Genomic DNA, 18067 nt, shown 5'->3' with positions numbered 1-18067 from the left:
TTTACAACAGATGCTCAAAAGAAGGATGTTTAGTTTCCCACTTTTTATATTTAAAAAAAATATTTCCTTTGCTTTAAACCACATTATCAAATTTCTGTTTGGCATGTTATAACCGTTTGTTTTATTTGGGTTTTCATTTCAGAATCAGAAATACTTTATTAATCCCCAGAGGGAAATTCAAAAGTCACAGAGCTCCTGAGAAAGTGATGAAAATGCAGATATAGCCATAGCATTAAGATTAAGTGTTAAGCAAAAAATGCAGCGTAATCAAAATATATCAAATAAAACAAAAAGACAAAAGTAAAAAGTAAAAGATGAGCAATAAGAGAAATATATGAGAAATAAATCTGCAATATAGATCAAATAAGACTAAAATGAAATAAAAGATATACATAAGTAGTAAAAAAATCTGGGTATCTTGTGATTTACATTTGTACATGAGATGTAAGTTAAAGTATACACAGTATACATGTTTAATCTTTATTTTAAAAGTTGTCATTAAGCTGTTTGACAGCCACAGGCAGGAATGATTTCCTGTGTCGTTCTGTCGAGCAGCGTGGGTGGATGAGTCTGTCACTGAACGAGCTGCAGAGGCTAATCAAGACATTATGGAGAGGGTGTGAAGGAAAGTCCAATATTGTCCTTACTTTGGACAAAGTTCTCCTCTCCATCACCACTGTGACACTGGTCAATTTGGCCACTTGCCATTATCCAAGCTCTCATTAATTATTTTGTCAAGGATGCATCAGGCGTTACTCATGGTCTATAATCCAAGTGTTCTCTATTATATGTATTGCGAAGTCCAAAGGTGAAACGTTTTCTTCCGATTTCCTTGACCACACAGGTGTGTGACACGTTTCAGGCCTTTGCGGTGCATTATTTTTACATTGGTACTGGACATTTTGACATTTAGACTAAATAGGAATGTGTTTCCTATGCCTCTAGCTGTGGCTCAACCACTCTGGTTGTTGTAAGTGTTCAGATCGATTGTGTGTTTTCCATCTCACTCGCATGTTTTGCTCTTTAAGATAAGATAATAGTCTCACCCTGGGGAAATTTGCTTACAGCTGCAAAGGGAATAGTGAAAATAAGTAAACATTTGTTATGAATTGCTTTTAGAGTAAAAATGTTATAAGTAAACATGCAATAGAAACAAGGTATTACAAAGATCAGCAAATATATGTATACAATCTAAATATGATCACACATAGAAAATATTAATATGAGTTGAATAAAATGAGACCAGACTAAATGTGTTGTTAAGTCCCAAAGTTTGCTTACATGGGGCAACATAGGTATTGAGAAATTTGCATATATATCCTCACATATTACTCTATATGCCACTATATACCATATTATGTATATATAGTGTATATTTCATTATATCTGTACGCGATTAAGAGAAGAGATATTGTTTCACCTTCTGGTCCTTGATGCATCAAGTCTACATTACAATTCTGCATAAGACATCAGCTGCTGCCTGAGTTCTCCTTTCACCAGCTTCCAGAAATCTTAGGCAAGTCGTTTCTTTAACAATCTTTAACTTTTTGATCAGTTGAAATCCTCTTCACGTCCTGATAGTCCTTTTATCAATAAATAACAAAACAATTTCCAAAAACCACCAATCAGTTTATTCGGGCCAAATGAAAGGATTTTGCTGGCATACTTCTCTGTCACTCACCAAGCTGCCTGCCTGAGCACACCCTGCGCGTGATCACACTGTGCACGATTGGAGTCTTCACAACCGGAGGGATATGCACCACTGGTGTAGAGAGGATACTCACAGAAAAGTCTGCTTCTAGAAGTTCAATCAGGAGAGACGTTGATTTGACAAATATTTATTGACGGGAGAAAAAGTGATGTGAAGGTTATAAGTCTTTTGCCGTTTTAGATCCCTATGTGATGTCATCAAAATTAGAAGGACAGGAATCCAGTTGGATTAAGGATTAGTTCGGTTAAGGAATCCAGTTGAGGTGATGATGATCCTGCAGGAGATCCGGGTGGAGGTGGGTTACGCACGTCACTGAATGACGGATGACTGCAGAAAAGAGGAGAAGGGATTTAAAGTTTTGAAAGCAGCTGCATTATTAGTTGAGGAGACTGTTGCAGAATAAGATTAACCAATTAGAAACACCCATGATCAGCTGATTATTACGCATAGAGAGAGTGAGATCATTGAGAGTGATTGAATGGACATTCAGAGTGAATTTACACTGAGCTTCATTTGTTAAGCAGTGTGTGTTCATGATGAGAGCACTCATTGGAGAGGGTTGGGTTCATCAGTTGCAAGTGTAGCCTGCACTCACTCGCTTTTCCAGGATTACCAACCCCAGCTTTATCCCTAATATTCTCTAATGGGTTTTTGAGAGCAAGCTCTCTCTTTAACTACTTAAAACACATAGTTAAACACGGGCATGTCACAGTCAAGTGTTCTGGCTCATTGAATGATTTACCTTAAATGCTACTATTGGATAGAGAGAGAACAGAGAGCCATGGTAATGGATTAATCAGCATCAGACTTCATTGAATTTGTGTATTTTGCCAACCCTAATGTCTGAGCTCACACCGTCACACATATTGTATGTGGCCAATTATTTTTAACATTCACACTCTACTTTTCATCGCACATGCAGCTAAATTGTGCCATTAAAGTAGCGGCAACAGGCTGAGGTGGACAAAACACATTTGAGTAGATCACACTTTGTATAGAACAAAGACCATGACTATAAAACATGACTACCCAATGGGTTTCCATTTATTCTTCAACTGTTCACTGTTTTGGCCCTGGATCTGAAATTAGGGCTAGGGAGCAAGGTTGAGAGACATTGTTTGTGGGAAAGCAGAAACTATGAGCTAAAAGATGTTAAAATACACTCAGACAGGCTCTCAGAGAGCACTAACTAAACCAGTTTAAATCCACTTGATCCAGATTTTGATTTGGATATGCACCAAATTTCACACTCTCATTAATCAGTCTCTTAAACATTTTTTTTCATCAAGATCCATGAATTATGAGAACTAAAATGTTGACAATCTCTAAAGAAAGTGAAAACGATCCCTGGTCCAGATCTGCATGAATGGTGGGATGGATCCAATTGGTTCTTCAATGGGTCATCCCTCACTCTTCCACAGAACTTTATGTAAAATGGTTGTGGAGGCTACTCAACAGTTTACCTGTAACTAACTAATACTAATACTGCTAACTGACATAAAGCAGACATAAACATAACCTCCTTGGTTGAGTCAGTGATAATTTGCCATCAGTCAAAAGGTTGCAAGTTCATTTAATTCAGACTGTGAGTATGAAGCTTCTTATTCAGTGTGTGTTGAGTCAGCAAAGACTGAGCCAATAATCTTATCATGTAGACTTTTAACTTTTCAGAGAGAGTGGGAGAGATCTTGTATTAAAAGATAAAAACTGTCACAACTTGTAAAACCAATGCTGTGTTGCACGGTTCTGCCTCACTGCTGTTCATTGTGGCCCGATTGGCCCCCAGCCGACCGACCCAGCCCACGTTCTCTCCCACTCTACCAGATCACTCCCATCTCTCCCACTGCTGGACACTTTATAGTCAGCCATAAACAATAAGCAGAGAGCCTGTCACTGTGCCCACCAATGCAGCAGCCGCCATCTCCGGGGGTCATCTAATTAATGCAGGGGATTATTGCTGGGTCCCTGGGCCGAGGCTGGGCCCGCTGTCTCTGAATAGGGTCATTATGGGAGGTAATGAACAGGGTGAGCAATGAGTTTTGGGCTGACTTGGCAAGGGGTTGCGTAAATGTCAAAGCCACAATGTAATCATCTCTTTGTTTGAAGTACCGGGGATGCACTTTATTTGTTTGTGTGCAGCTAGTAGTGTGGAAACTGTACTGATGGGTCATGAATGGTTTCATCTGCATGGGTGAGGCAGGATTGGTTGCTGGTAAAATCCCCATTTTGACGATGCTAAAGAGTCACTGTTGCCACTGTGACTGCTGTGGGTCAGAGAGTCTGTCTAGGAATTTCTCATTGTGAGATTGACACAAAACATATCTTTAACACATGTTGAAAAACATTTTCATCATTTTTTGTAAGGGACTTTAAAAAGCCAATTATAATTTGAAATGTACCGGCATTTTTGACATTGCAAATGCAGACACATTTTTAAAATGTTCCCAGTGAGCTCCAGGGAAAGATGTGCAAAAAACTAAAGTTTTTATGGACAAGTGGAGTAGAACTGTAGTAGAACAGCAGGGTACTATTTCAACTATATAATGTATATCAATGCCAACCATGTGTATCATGACTATATAAGATGCCTGTTCACTGTGTATAGTTTTGCACCTTTAAAAAAAGTCCAGAACATAAAACACCGTAAAAACAAAATAACAGCTACACAATTTTTTATTATTAATAGTATTATCATTATTACTAGTGTTTCCTTCATGAAGTGGGACTGCTTCTTTTGTGGAACTGCTACTTTTTTATGCAAGGCAGATTGGGAGTCACACCACCACACAGACCTAGGTTCAGGCCCTGGTCTGTGTTGCCTCCATCAAGCACAACTGGAATATTCGCTAGTGGGAAGCAAGTGAAGGATCATGTTCTTGTCATAGCGCTGGTGACTCCTGCTGGTTGGTCAGGGACCTCTGCACATGTATTATGCCCTACTTGATACTCCTTGCGGGTAGGTGAAATGAAGCAGATGGTGACTCATTGTGTATTGAAGGCAGCACATGTCTGTCTACAGTCTCTAAAAGGAGAGAGAGACAGCAGTAAAGATTGTAGAGCAGAGGAAATGGCGATTACAGAATGGGAGAGAAAGGAGCATTGCTATAATGAAAGCATTTAAAAAAAAAAAAAGACATATTTTGTAGTGCTTCCTAATTATAGCTGCTCTCAGAATTGCACTGAACTGTATGTGAGGATGCAAATGTCACTTGCTGTGGATATTCTCTGGAGTTTGTCCTGCCGTCCCCCCCTAGTAAAAACCTGGGATAGTGTCCAATTAAATCCATGTAAGAATACAGCAGGAGATTATCCAAATGATTCACAACTAAGTGCAAAGTACGAAAAGAATACAAAAACTCAGGTTGAAAAACGTGTCATACTCGTAGAGGTCACAGACGAAAATTTCAACTTGGTAAAACATCGAGATTCACAGGGTTTTTGGTGATACTGGCCATCGTTGGTGTCCATGCGCTGTAAATAAAAACCTGTGATCTCCACAGTGGACATAATACATCATGTCCTGCCTGCATGCTACGCCAACCCTCGCCTCAATGCTCGGAAGAGGCTTCCTGTCGTCTGCTGCGTTCTTCATATTTGAAAAACAAACCCCAGGCCCCAATTGTGTGGACATTGTGCGGATGAGTGATTGAACCCTCTGTCGCACCAGCCCTACTTCATGTCATGCCTGGCCAGGTGTGAGGATGTGTGCACATCCAAACAGCAGAACATTTGCATCACATTAATCCGCTGACTGGCTGAAAGTTTGCGACCAAATCCTCATTTGTAAGATTCATTGCCTCAGGAATTTGAAGCCACATGCAAGACACTTGATTCTTGGAGGGAGTTCAGGGAGGCAGCGTTGTGTGGCCAGAAGGATGATGGCAGTATTTTTTCCTTCCACCTTTGGTTGGTTGCCAGCGTTGAAATTATTAACAGTTGTGCAGTGTGGTTGAGCTTATAATAGTCAAGCACTCAAAAAGAAGCAGACTACAAAACACTGCGAAAGGTTTTTTAACCGTAAATTTCCATCCAAAAACAATTTACATCTCCCCGACCACACATGACCCATATCATTGTACATTACTGAGTTGGAAGGATCGTCAGAATAATTATTTGAAATTAATCTTTTCCCACAACTGTGCAACCAGATGTGAGGTTTATTCAAAAACAAGTGCATTAAATCTGAGCTCTGCATGCTTTACCATTAACACATGGTATGTCACCATATTTACATAGTAAAAAATGTCCAATTATGTGACGACTGCATTAAGAAATCGATAGCATGACGCTATGAATCACTTGGTTTGGAGGTCAAAAGGCCGCGATGAAATGAGACATGTTGTTGAACACGTCTGAGTCTTCCTCTGTTATTGTGAATGTGTGGTTGGCAGCAGCCATGTGACTCCTGAAAGCTATATGACTGGTGTTTTGGGGCGCTGTCCAAGGCGCTCCGGGGTCTCTGCTAAAAGCTGCAATGCACAAAATCGGCATCAGACAGAGAAAAACACAGCAGCGCCAGGAGAGATGTATATATTTCCTGCTCAGTGCAGTTAAGCTTAACTAAAGCACACCCCCATAAAGAATCATCCATTTTTATCTCCGGTCGTCCTCCTCTTGAATGAGCAACGTGGGTTTAGAAAGAAAACCTAGTGCGTTAGCCTCACTTTGAGTCCTCGAATCAACACATGCTCATTAAACCCAAGTGTTTCTCAGAACTCCTCCATTCATTCTAATCACAGTTGTGCTTTTTTCCTCCCCTCCTACATATGTTCAAGTTCCTCCTGAACAACCCCACAATGTTTCCGGACAAGCTTGAAGATGTAAAACCATCCAGCACGACCTGCTTGTACCCTGACTTCAGGGGATCATGGGTGAAACACCTTTTTTCCTTGACACAATCCCCTCTGTTACAGATTACGCCCAAAGACATACATGATCATTTTTTGTCCTTTTTAAAGAGAGCCCTGGGAACATCAGCACATAGATGCAACACAACAAGGAGTCAATGATTCAAGCCAATTCAACACAGACTTAATTCAATTATTAAAGTGGCTGCTCTGAGAAATAACAGAAGCTTCTCTGGATCCTGTGAATTTGAGCTGAGGAGTCTGTAGCGTGCCTGGAGTCATTAATTGTTTCCTCTATTAAAAGCACACTCAATAGTCTGCACTATAAAGAGAATAGCAATTTGCTGCCTTGACATTGTGATGTCACTGAGAGGAAGAATGTTCCCAAGCTTGCTTTTCAAATTTTTCAAGAGCTACAGATCCTTTATTGTATTGATTGAGATTTATTTCTGTATTCTGTCACGGTTATGGAGTTTTTGTCACTGGTATTGTATTCTGTCACGTTATGGTGTTTTCTGTCACTGGTATTGTTTTCTGTCACAGGTTATGGTATTTTGTCATGGTTATCGTATTTTGTCCTCTTTTAGAAAGAGCGTTTTCAGTTCTAGTTCAAATTGCATTTTTGTTACGTTTGGAAATTCATGTTTTAAGTTTGTTCTATGTCCCCTCTGTGTCCCTCGCTCATGTTCCCTTCTGCTCTCCTCTGTGCTCCATCCTGTGTTGTTCTCTGTGTCCCTCTCCTGTGTTCCCCTGTATTCATGTTTTAAGTTTGTTCAGTGTTTCCTGTTTTATTTTGTAGTCCTTGCTCCCGGTGTGTTTTCCCCCTTTGACTTCCTGCCCTCGTCAGGTTCACCTGTTTGTCTTGTGCCACCTGTCCCCAGTTACTCATTAGTTCAGTGTGTATTTAAGTCTTTGTGTTCCCCCATGTGATTGTTGGTACGTCATCGATTCTGGTCATGTCCTGTTCGTCATCTGATACCTTACCGTCACCTCTCGCCACGTTTCCCTGTAAGTACTTTCCTGTCCTTACTTGTTCCACTCCTGTTTTTGAGTGCGACTTTTGTTTATTGTAGATTTCTCTTGTTACTTTTACCTTTTTAAATAAAAGACACTTTTTGTTAATCCATATTTAGTTCTGTGTCTTGGTCCTTCCCTTTCCCTTTTACCTACCACGTTCGTTCCCTCCCCACACCTCCAACCCTGACATATTTGCATGCATGTTGTCTAGTTGTGTGTTTTGTAATGATACAAAGAAGATGGGGGGGGAACAATTGAGTGACACTTCTCCACTGCACACATTTCAAAAGTAAGCTCTGACTTATAGTGAACTTCTATATGCATCTCTTAACGCCACTTCTTGGGTTATACCGACATATTTATAATTTGACGTTGATACATTTTAAAGTATTTGCATGCGTTTTCTTTGCTCTGCACATTTTGTTAACAGCGTGCATGTTTTGAGGGAACTTAAAAACTGAGGAAATGGGACCTTCTGTGGAGCACGTGACCGCACAGTGATTTCCTTTATCTTCTTTTACTTCCTCTAAGAACCCATTCCGTGTTTCTCCATATCTCTAACTGTTTTTGTAGTCATAGCTGAAGATTGTGTCCTAGGTGGAAGAACATGTCAGGGCAACTCGACCGTGCTCTTATGATGATTTAATTTTGCCTACTTGTATTTTAATAATGGAAGCCATTGTGTTGATGCGGTGGAAGTCGCTCAGCTCCCTATTCGAGAATGCACAGTGAAAGTGCAGCTGATGCTTACTGCTGTTGATGGGGAGCTGTTGTACAGTATTGTGTGTGTGTCATTGTGTCAGAACCCCCCCTCCCCCCTCCTCTCCTAGCCTGCTGGAGTGGATCTCATAAAATGCAGATTGCCAGATTGGCGATGACTGTCTTACTGGTGAGATGAGATGGCACATTATGTAAATGCTCCCCCCTATTTCACACGCTGGTGTGTCACACGGGACAGATGTGAGTAATGTTAACAACATCTGCAGATTCCAGGCACTGGACGGCTGACAAGACGGAGTGACACATTCAAGATTTCATATTTACCGGAGAGGAATGAGTTTCCTTCTCCTGCATCACTGGACTTTGATGGTATTGTGTGTGTGTGTGCGATCATGGTATTACTTGTGTTGTTGGGACCTAAAATCTGTTCACACACACTTGTTGTCCTTATGGGGACAAAAACAAGATGTTTTAAGATATGTGAAGACATGTTTTAAGATTAAAGGTGAGTGGAATGATTGGGGTTAGGTCATCTTTATGATTAGAGTAAGACTGAAGAATGTAAGTAACTGATTTGTCTCAGATCAGTGAGTCCACTCATTCAACTCACATATAGGATTTTGGACGCAGAGTATTGTCAGTGAAGTAGTGCATGGATTTTGCCAGGTTCTGTTGTCCCAGATGAAATAAGGCAAAGACGGGTACAACTTTCAAAATCTGCCAGCTGCTTTGTTCACTTGATCTTAAAACATGTTAGATTTCACTATTTACTTTCTTGTGTTCTCCTGTTTCATGTGATGTGGAAATGTTACATGAAAATTGTGGAAATGTGTGTTTTGTGTATTGTTGTGCATCTAAAAACTGCTCTCCTGTTTTGTGTATTGTTGTGCATCTAAAAACTGCTCTCCTGTTTTGTGTATTGTTGTGCATCTAAAAACTGCTCTCCTGTTTTGTGTATTGTTGTCTATCTAAAAACTGCTCTCCTGTTTTGTGTATCTAAAAACTGCTTTCCTGTTTTGTGTTTTGTGTATCTAAAAACTGCTCCCCTGTTTTGTGTATCTAAAAACTGCTCCCCTGTTGTGTATTGTTTTGTGTATCTAAAAACTCCTCTCCTGTTTTGTGTATTGTTGATCTAAAAACTCCTCTCCTGTTTTGTGTATTGTTGTCTATCTAAAAACTCCTCTCCTGTTTTGTGTATTGTTGATCTAAAAACTCCTCTCCTGTTTTGTGTATTGTTGTCTATCTAAAAACTCCTCTCCTGTTTTGTGTATTGTTGTCTATCTAAAAACTCCTCTCCTGTTTTGTGTATTGTTGTCTATCTAAAAACTGCTCTCCTGTTTTGTGTATCTAAAAACTACACATTTTCCACATTCTTCCACCAAGTTTGGTAAAAATCAATTTGTAGTTTTTGTTAACAGACCATACTGTTTCTCTAACACACAACCCAGCAACTTCTGAGATAACTTCCCTGTCTGTGTAGTCAAGATAGTAGAGTTGAAGATGAACATCTGTCAACATCTGTGGTGTAGACTTTTATCTTTCAATCATCCCGCTGTGACACGTACCCGAGCCCTTCACACACATCATTTCACAGCTATGTCAAACAACCACAAATGCTTCTTATATTACTTTTCAGGTTTAAAACTGTATTTCCACAACACTGCACTAGAGCGAGGTACCCACAGTGAAAGCCCTGTATTTCCTTGATGTGGTGCCTCACTCGCAAATGTAACACAAAGGTCTCCTTGAGAGATGTTTGTACTCCCCTTATCATTTACATAAAATGTGCCACCACTTTTAAAAGGTTTACAACTAAGGTCACAGTAGCCATAAGACATTTGGACGAGGTTTTATTCACAGATGCACGTCTGTGTCTCATTGGCCAGTGGATAAAACCAACAGAAGTGTAGTCCAGCTGCAATGTATCACAGGCATTTTAAAACAGGCCTAAACTCACAACAAGATATTGCCTCATGTGTTATTGGCACCAAATAGACATTTGAGGATTTGATGTGAAGTTCATGGCATTGTCTAAAGTCGTCCATCACCAAATTTACAGTGCTAGTGCATTGCCCATTCTAGGAGCTGTTCACATGTTTATTCAAAAGCTTGACTCTTTACTGGAGAATCGGCTGCTGTTGCCATTGTCGTGAACAAATAAATCAAACAACCGAGCGACCCTCAAACGAACAGTGGTGAAAATATATATCTTTGGCGGAGGTAAAAATCCATTATATTTCCCGCTATGACCAGTGGCAACTGCCCACTGCATGATCACACATGAAGGTGATCTGCAGCACTGGCCTCCATTTAAGCCTTTACTGGTGCAGAAAATTATTTTAAAGAGGTCTTGCTTCAGGGCATTGTGTATGTGAGTGCATGTACCCTAATGTGTGTGAATACATGTGGTATTTACTCATCGTATTTATTGACTTTCACGCCACAATGTAATTTTTAGTTTTTTCTAAATGTATTAGCGGGCCCTAAAGCCCCGTACATTATTACAGCGCTGACAACTGACAACATTGCTACTTTTCAACAGTTTTACCATACAGGCTGGAAAAGTAGGCCCTGAGGAAAGTGCTTCAAGAAAGCTTCCAAAACAGCAGCTAAACACGACCACGATAAATATGTTATGTTCAGCTGTTGTGTCAGAGGAAAAAAAATCAAATTCAGTTTTGACTGCCACAACTGCTTGAGCCTGCTTGCGGATTCTTTTGATGCAAATCTGTACTGCAGGCCAAAGGAACTGATGTACTAACAGATATCAAGAGTGACAATGTATATGTTAAACAGCTCCAATATTTCCCAGACAATATTGCTGCTGTCAACACGGCCCTATTTACACCTGCTGTTGGATTCCACCTGTATCTGCTTATCTTGCAAGTTGATACACAGCACAAGTGCAAAGTTACTCTTGGCAGAATCAGTGGAGTCTGTATATCTGTTTGTTCAACAAGCCAGTGTCTACAAGTTGAATTCTGAAATACATGCAGGAGAAATATCACAGTATGGAGGGATGGTACTTTTGTTCAGATACACTGCATTTATCTAATTGCATAAATATGTTGTATCTTGAGCATTGTTGGACATGTGAAACAAACAACACAATGACATTTCACATTGTTGTTGGATTACACTATGAACGTAACAGACACATGTGGCTCAGTAAGAGAAACTTAAAAAAAAAAACTGTTGAGGTGAGGAGGCAGCTCCTCAAGCCCAAGATGACTCCCTCTTGGAAATACCTGATACGCAAGCAGGGTCACAGAGGATTTTCAAGACTCTTATATTGATCCTGTTATAGTTTTGATTTTAAAATATAGTTGCACTTTATATTACACATTTTGAGCTGTTACACCTCAAGAAAACTACAAAAAGAGAGCCTGTCATTTAACAAAAACAGTTTCCCCCCTGTTTTTTGGTCTCAACCATCTCCTGATAAATACATCTCTATTTTTTTTTTTTTAGAGATTTTACTGAACAGTTTAACCATTAATCAGTCAGTCTTTTCATAATCTTGTTTCGTTATTTAATGCTGGGCAGGTGGAATAAAATATGTCACCTGCATCATTTTTCAATGGAAGCATTCTACAGAGCTTGAGAAGAAAATGTAAACTAAAAAAAGATCAGAATATCTGCAGAATTCATTGTTAACTCTTCAGTTGTAATTTTACTCTCTATTGTACTCCTTATTCCTAAAAGAAAAACTTTACTTCGGTGACTTCACCTTTGTGGATTGACACAGAAACATTTTCTCTGCAGGTTCAATATCACCATCAGAAAAAAAACACCACTGTAAGTCATTTCACTTTGAGTTTAAAAACAGTTGATGCAGGTAGAGACAAAAGCGAGGTAGAGATTATCTCCATGGGTTGCAGTGACAGGTGGGAACATATTGACTGTGGCTTAAAAGTGCATCTCTCCAGGAAGAATCATGCTCTTGAAGGGTTGAAGTGTGTTTTTCACAGGCGGACACGTTATCACCACAGGAGGGAAAGCCACCTTGTGGGAAGAAGCTTAATGCAAATGATCTAAATCTTTTGTCAGTGTTTTTACAGACAGATGCTGTCTGGAAGAGCTCCCTGTTCCTGACAATGTTTGTTTCATTCTATTTCTGTACACATGCTAAGCCTTTTGTTTAACAAACAACCCAATGCCTGGATTGTTAACCACAGATTTTTCAGTGCTGGTCCCTCAATGCCAGACTTCACTGTTGTTTTTTTAGGAACAGAGTTTTCTGCCCTTTGCCAATCACCTGACCTTCAACAGATAAACCGGCCACTTACCTTTTCCAAGACTGGGTCTTTTGCCATTGTTTACTAGCCATTTCTGCCTCCCTGACTTTTAACAGACCAATGTGAGAAAGTAGTGATTAATTCTGTGGGTTGAAAAGCAGCAGAGGTGATGAATCAGCTCATCAGTCTGTTGTCGTAGCTATTTCTTTCGAGCAGTTGTTGATGGTGGAGCCCTCTCTTTCCACAAGTTATGCACATGTAAAGGGTTAAAAGGGATACAGGATTTCTCAGTTCATGAATAATAGTTCACTGTTCAAGTAACATACACACCATATAAAAACATTTTTATTTGTACTCTACTTGTTAAAAGAAACTACAACAGCAGTAACAGAAAGGTTTTGCGAGTATTGGTCCTCAATTGATTTTATTTCATGCATTTTCAAAAGTATTTCAGGCTTTGTCGTGCTCTTTCTGCATTTGTGTGTTACTGACACGGAGTAACATATGATGTTATGTGTAAACTCTCATGTTAAAGCAGACCAAATCCTGCAGTCAAGCCTCTCTGGCTCTTTGTTTCTACGCTCAGCTATTCCAGGCTGCACAGCAGGTTTATCACCGGCCCAGGCACCCCTAGGCCTGAGGCCAGCAACACACACAACTTACTCACTGACCTATCCTTTATGGTGGCTGCAGCACTTGTGTAACAATATGCTGTCTCAAACTTACTAGGCATCTTGCACAGAGGCGATACGTCAAATTGTAATTTGCAAATTTACCAGCTACCACTCCTTCAACAACTCTTTCCACATGCATATGTGCATTTTGTATAATAATGGCAGCAAGATACCAGGGGCCAGTGAGCTCAACATACCGCATACATTTCCCTAGGACTTAATCTAACAAGCGCAGTCAGATAATGCTGGTTATCAACTTGCTAAGTCAACTTAAGCTTTCCTACTCTAGATATGAGTGTGTGAAAATAAAAGGGGTGGGGTTTACTGCCTATGACCAATCACAGACATGGACAAGTGTACAGGCAGCCGGGCCTCATATTTCACAAACACGGGGCAAACTGTTGTTTTATAAAAATACAAGTGGTACAAACACATTATCCAGACTAAAAGAAACAGTTACAGCTGCTAAATGCAGGGAGGACAGATGGTAAAAAAGACACTGATCGTGCAAATGTGCTGAAACACATCACTTCATCACATGATGTAGACTCTGTAATGGGCTATAGTTTGACACACACTGTCTGCTGACTCTGAGGAAACATTGCGGTGGAAACATTTGCAATTTCTGGTGAAGAAACACTTATGGACTTATTTGATTGTGCACATTTTGTATTTTGGTGACAGCATGCGTCTGGCACGTCTGGAAACAGGGAGAGATTGAGGTGTACTGGATGTGTTAGTGGCGGGGATTGACTTAACTAACCAGACATTGTTTTTTTCCCTTATCCATCCCTTTAAGGGACCAGTGTAATGTCCTTTTTGTGCGAGTCTCAGAGATAGGAGGGAGGGATGTGGGCTGTCACTAGGTAAATCTGTAGACATTCTTTCCCCTATTCCAAATAAATATTTAATTTGATAGGGTAAACCTACTTAAAGGGAAGGACAAAGTATAAATCTGTCTGACTATCACGCTGCTAACGCACCCAGTGCATCAATATCAGTAACTTCTACAAGTACAGAAACCTGGGGCGATGCGGACAGTCTGTGAGCGCATTGCTCCTACATGTCATGTTGGTTCTATACGGCTCCGGCAGCTGACAAAGCTTTATCATTCCCTCTGATGAGAATCTACACTTTCATAAAGATACTCATCAGAGCAGGCAGAATGATTTTGTCTGTCTCCGATGACCCTTGTCCTCCTCAGAGACCCTTACAATCTAAGCATTGAACTCCACAGGATCCCCTAAGAATAGGGATGTCATGTTTCAAAGGAACTCACTGTCAGTGGGCAGAGCTTTCATATGGGTTGATCTCTTATCTCCATCTAAACCTGCTGCGTAGCATGTTAGCCATTCAGCGTAAGTTACCATGGTAATTTAACCCGATAAAATGGGTATAAACTTCATAGAACTGAAAACCTGAAGTTACCCTGATAACTGCAAATCCTGCTTTGTAGTACAGATCCCTGGTTTCAGAACAGTGGAAGCTGAGTCAAAGGCAGATCCCTGTTGTGTTGTGGGAGATGTGATTACCACTTCAACCAATAGTTTCATAAAATTTCACTGATCAGCAGTTGGCATTAATGTGAGACCGATATGCTCTATGCAATCTTTGGTTTTGTACACTGATCTAATATAGCTGCTGTGTAGTGTAATTGAAACCCAGAAGGGCTTCTCTAGAGGCCAACACCAAGTGGACGTCGACACTCCTCATGCATCAGAGCAGAAACTGGCCACTGACTGCTTCCGGCACAAAGATAGAGCCAGGGACTCAGTCACACTCTTGGCTGTATGCTTAAAGCCTAGTAAAGATGTGTGAGGATTTGGCCTCTATATCCTCTTTGACTCTTTGATCATGCAAGTCTCTTGGGGGTGAAAAAAACCTATAGGAAGATGAGCCAGCAGAAGCACTCGAACACGTAACATCATAGCGGTTGATGCTTAATGAGCCTCCCAGACAGCCTTTACTGATCCCTCTGGACATTAGCGTAAGACCGCCCCTGTGGCACCAGAAGCTCTCAGCATCATAAAAATTTGACAAGCATAAGACAGACTTGATGCCAGTTTAAGTCTTGTCAGCTTGCATCAACATCTCCAGGTGACTAAAAAGCCTCCTGCAGATGAAGTGGTCAGTTCTCATTTCAGTGCGATAGAACATGCTGCAATTTATAATCAGTTTTCAAGCTTTTCAGACATGCTTTATGTCCTCTGCAGCTGCAGACTGAAATGCATAGAGACAAGCTCTGAGAGTTCTAGTGAGCCAAATTTAAAATCACTCTGATTCACCCGAGGGGAGATCTGCAATTACAGGTCATGGGGGGCTGCTTCATCGGTGGAGCACAACATGTTTACTGCCACTGTGTTTGCAAAAAGGCTGTGTGGCATTTATTGGTTTTCTTCGGCGGCATCATGCGGAGAAAAATCCAGGCCAGACACAATTAGATCAGAGAAACAGTTTTGTTGTGAAACTGGGAAAGGTGAAGCAGCAAAAGCGAAATTTAGTGGATCATATACTCCATGTAATTTCATTTTTTATGACAGTTGAAGAAGCCAAAAGAAACACTTGTGCGAACAGTGTGACCATACACAAGGCTGAGTAGGTCTTCATGAAAGGGAAGAATAGATGTCATTATAAATGTGGTATTGTAACATTGAGCAGCACAATTCTTTACATGAATGTCATGACTTCTATCTCAGTGAAGGACAATTTGAACATTTTATGAATAGATTATAAAAATGCTCCTGTGTGTTTTTCCTTAGAATCCTGCATATGTATGTGGACTCATATTTAGTGCAGAGCAGAGTTTTGCAGCCTCTCCACAGCAGGCAGTATGTTTGTGGACGTGGTCAGCTGTGTTTATAGCAAACCTGGCTCCCCTGTGGGTTGGACTGGGTTCAAGGAAATGCTATAAAAGCTTGATCTATTCATCTTGGTGAACCTTGTTGCCCGAGCACTGTTTGGGTCTTAAATGGTGCTGGGATATACACTCATGCTGCTTTCCTCTCTGTTCTCCTACAGCATTCATACCTGGCTACCACTACAACATGAATTAAACTTTAGCAGCTTTGCACGCCTGCTTTGGACTGGTGGTGTATTTGTACTGAGTGCAAAAGGTTCTGATGGTAGGAAACCATTTCATTATTTTAGTTAAGTTGACAGTTCCTGTAAAAGAGCAGTTTCTTTGACATCTTTACTCGTGACATTGTGAATTTCCAGTTGAAAGGAGATGAAGTATATAAGATAAATAATTAAGTTAGGTATATATAATATAATATTCAGTGTTGTATGCCAGGAAATGGTTTACTACAGGAAAAGCTATATTATCTTGCTCAACTGATATGCTCAATTTATTGTCTGGTGCTACTTAATCAAGCTAATTACATAATCAATGGGGGAGGGCAGTACCCCAAAATTTAGGTTCAATCCAGTACAATCGGGTGAGTAATACCTTGGCCAGAATCATCAATACTGAAAGTGACACTTTAATTTTTAGAATGAGCTAAAGTACAATCATTTAGGTCAGAGTCTTGTGTAAGGATTTGAGGTGAATACATTATGCACACGCTCCTCTTTTATGCAACATGGAACTTATATTTCAGTACATTTCAGAGACAAGTACCTTTTACACATTATGGCAGCGGGGGTAGAGCAATGTAGAGCAAGAAAGACCCCCAACATTAAATTTGTCAAAACCAATTTTTAACAATATATTAAGACTAATACTTATTCATGTATTATTAGTTTGTTTTTCTTTTTAGCCTTTATTCATATTAAATGATGTTGTGTTTATCATCTGAATACCCATTAAAGCATGTTTGTTAAATTGCTAAATGATACAAATACATAAAATGGAATGGAAAAAAATAACAACTACTGTACTTTACAGCTCATTTACCATATTTCTAACTAACTAACTAAGTAGATAAAACTTGTTCCACCACAGCTGGCTGATGCATCAATCAAATAAAACACTAATGTATTAGACATAATTGTTATTTTTCTCTACACTGAGTCCTTTTACTTTCGCTAATTTGAGTAGATTTTGCTGATAAAACCTCTTTACATTATCTAAGTGGATAAAGAATACTTAACTTATACTTGCATTAGAGTATTCCTCTGTGTACCCTATTGACATTAGTACCAATGCTCAAAGTAAGACTTTGGCTGTCTTTTCAGTAACCTATGTATTGATTCACCTTCCCATAATAACTAACCTGTCTAATTTGCAAACATGGATATGACACACAAATTGTAAATTCATTTTAGATACACAAACACACATGATGTTGCAGATTGCATTGGTTTCTTATAACTGTCTGAGAAGTACATTCGTCCTTGAGCAAGAAAGGTAGGATATGACCAAGATCAGTTACCATGATGATGCTCTGAGAAGGTTGGGTTTTTTTAAGCAGTCATCTATCGGTTGGAGAGCAAAACATTTGCAGAACACTACATCACAGTTACCTATGAACATTTATATTTACTACAAGTTGTAAGCACTTTTGTCTATTCTACAGAGACTTAACTTTGACAAAAAGGAAAGTTGTAATGCAGATTGTACATCTAAAGCTCATAGTGTTCTTTGGAAGCTCAAAGACTGACTGAATAAGGCCATTCTATAAATAAATAAATAAATCTATCATTATACATTTCATTATGGTAACATGAGTTCTTCTTTTTCTCTACAAAAACACACTTTATTTCAAGTGCTACAACAGTGGGCACACATCAACAAACACCTCTGATAAAGAAGGCTGAAGTTTATTAAAACCCATGCAAGGATAAGTGTAATGATCTTTGAAAAATTAGCCAGGAGGGGACAAAGACTAATTCATTATCTGACTGTCAAATGAGAAATTT

At 39.7% G+C, this 18067-nt stretch overlaps 1 long non-coding RNA gene across 5 annotated transcripts in view; it reads left to right on the top strand.

Annotated features, from left to right (window-relative positions):
• Positions 1-7437: 7437 nt before the first annotated feature.
• Positions 7438-18067, top strand: part of LOC109638399 (uncharacterized) — a 42801-nt gene continuing 32171 nt past the window's right edge. For 4 of the 5 annotated variants that reach the window (XR_002203324.2, XR_002203326.2, XR_002203328.2 and 1 more), the window contains exon 1: positions 7438-7566. This is a non-coding gene — a long non-coding RNA (uncharacterized lncRNA). Of the gene's footprint in view, positions 7567-16225; positions 16330-18067 lie in introns of all 5 variants that reach the window. The other variant, XR_011239043.1, reaches the window with a different exon arrangement.

The sequence above is a fragment of the Paralichthys olivaceus genome, chromosome 17 (assembly GCF_024713975.1).
Source record: "Paralichthys olivaceus isolate ysfri-2021 chromosome 17, ASM2471397v2, whole genome shotgun sequence".
Taxonomy (NCBI): Eukaryota; Metazoa; Chordata; class Actinopteri; order Pleuronectiformes; family Paralichthyidae; genus Paralichthys; species Paralichthys olivaceus.
Note: the sequence above shows the minus strand (reverse complement) of the source record. Positions and strands in the feature narration are given on the sequence as shown.